Consider the following 2,290-nt stretch of genomic DNA (forward strand, 5'->3'; position numbering starts at 1 on the left):
ACTGCTTCAGCGTCATCTACTCCGGCACCGCTGACGTTGGCTGCGTCGGTAAGGTCGTCAAGCACGAGCGCCTCGTTGACGACCGCTTCTTCCTAATTTGCAAAGTCCAGGAGGAGGAGGGGTCTCTGGTGGGCTGAAGAGAGAAAAGGAAAACGAGAAAATGAAAACAAGTTTTTTACGTTTTCAAATTTTCAGAAAACAACAAAAACAGTTTTGTTTTTGTTTTGTAAAATTTTTTATGCCAAACGCATTTCTTATACACGTTTTCAGTTTTTAGCCTCGAAAAATGTGAAAAATGAAAAGGAAAACATAAATAAACAGGGCCTCTGTTTCTCTTATTTCCATTGCTTTTTGAAAACGGGTTTTTATCATTTTCCTTTTTTCATTTCCGTTTTCATCCCTCTCCCATCTACCATCACAATCGGCCACCGTCTGTCGACATCCACCACCAAGCGTCAGCCAACCTACTCCTCGTTCGCTGAAATTCCCGTTTTCCTGGTGTTGCTGAGATTCTGGTGTTGTCAAAATTCCCGTCGACGTCCGCCACCAAGCGTTAACTCAAAATTCTGGTGTTGTTGATCTTGGCAATCTTGAGCCTATTCTCGGATTTGTTCTTCACTAGGAGTCTGATCTCCTGGCCGCTTGTTGATCTTGGTCGGATTTGGAGTGATACAGTGAAGTGATGAATGAACGAATAAAAGCTAAAGATACGTTTGATTTATATATTATAATCATGTGATTAAAACCATTTTCGATTTACGTGTATTTTTTGTGAGAGAAAACATTGTAGCAAACGATGAACTATGATTTAAATCATGATTTGAATCCTCCAACCAAATATCCCCTAAAAATATGGAGGCGAGAGAGAGAGAGAAAGAGAGAGAGAGGGTAGGAGGTTGAGAGAGACACAGAGAGACGTAGAGACATTAACACCTAGACTAAACTCTTGGGGCCTGGACTTACACGTGCACATAACTGACCACACCAAATTTCAGTTTTTTCTCATTTTGAAAACAATTTCAAAATAAAATTACCAAATACATTTTTAAAAATAATTTCAAAATAAAAATGAAAACGTTTTCATTTTTATTTTAATACAGAAAATAAATTCATTTTAAAACGAATTCCAAACACACCAAATATTTTTTTTTTTAGCTTTAAGGATCGGTAATTGGTGCTTTTTTTTTTTGCTTGGTAATTGGTGTTTTCCTGGTCACTTGTGCAGTTACATTTAGGGGTGGCAATTCGTGTTAACAGGTCGTGTTCGTGTCGTGTTGAACTCCTCAGTTGACACGAATAGGTCTAACACGAACACGACCCGTTTATTAATCGTGTCAAAATTCTAAACCCAAACACGACCTGTTTATTAGCGGGTTGACACGACACGACACGATTAACCCGTTTATTAAACAGGTCGTAAACGTTTCGTGTCAACCCGTTAAGTACCTGTCAACACGTTTACGAAACAGGTCATAAACGGGCCGTGTCAACCCGTTAATTACCTGTCAACACGTTTATGACCTGATTATTGTCAACACGTTTGAACCTATATCATAACCTATTTCAGAACCTATTTTTGAATATGTTTCTCAACTTGTTTAACATGATGTAGAGACATTACATAATCTAAGTTCAAAATTAAAACAAACACATTAGAGTCTCTAACAAATTAAAAAATAAACACATAAAAGTCTCACAATTTAGAAAACAAACATACATGATTAATAATTAAATATTTAAATAATTTGCTGCAGTGGGGGGACTCCAAGTGCATCATTACGTTTAGGAGAAGTTGATCCCTGTGAGAAAGGCTCCTCTTCTTTCAATGAAAAGTTGAAGATATCTTGTGTAAGATCCTCCACCTCTTCATTGAAATCTACACAAAAATAAATATATATAGATACACAAGTTAGTTCAAAATCAATATAGAAAATATACATAATTTAAGTAAGTTTGAAACTACCTTTGTCTCCATATAACCAATCTCTGGTACAAACAAGTGCTTCAACTGTCTTTGGTTTAAGTGAGCTACGAAATGAATCAAGAACTCTACCACCAACACTAAATGTAGCTTCAGAAGCAACTGTAGAAACAGGGACAGCCAATATATCACAAGCCATAGAAGCTAGTGCTGGATATCGAAATTGGTTTGATTTCCAAAAGGAAAGGATATCAAGATCCGCGGTCCTAGCCAATCTTGGCTCATCCAAATAAAGGTCAAGCTCTGATTTCTGTGATACGGTAGTAGAGTCAACTGAAGACATCTCATCAAATTCCTACAAAATGAGAA

This window comes from Morus notabilis, unplaced genomic scaffold, assembly GCF_000414095.1.
Source record: "Morus notabilis unplaced genomic scaffold, ASM41409v2 Scaffold65, whole genome shotgun sequence".
NCBI lineage: Eukaryota > Viridiplantae > Streptophyta > Magnoliopsida > Rosales > Moraceae > Morus > Morus notabilis.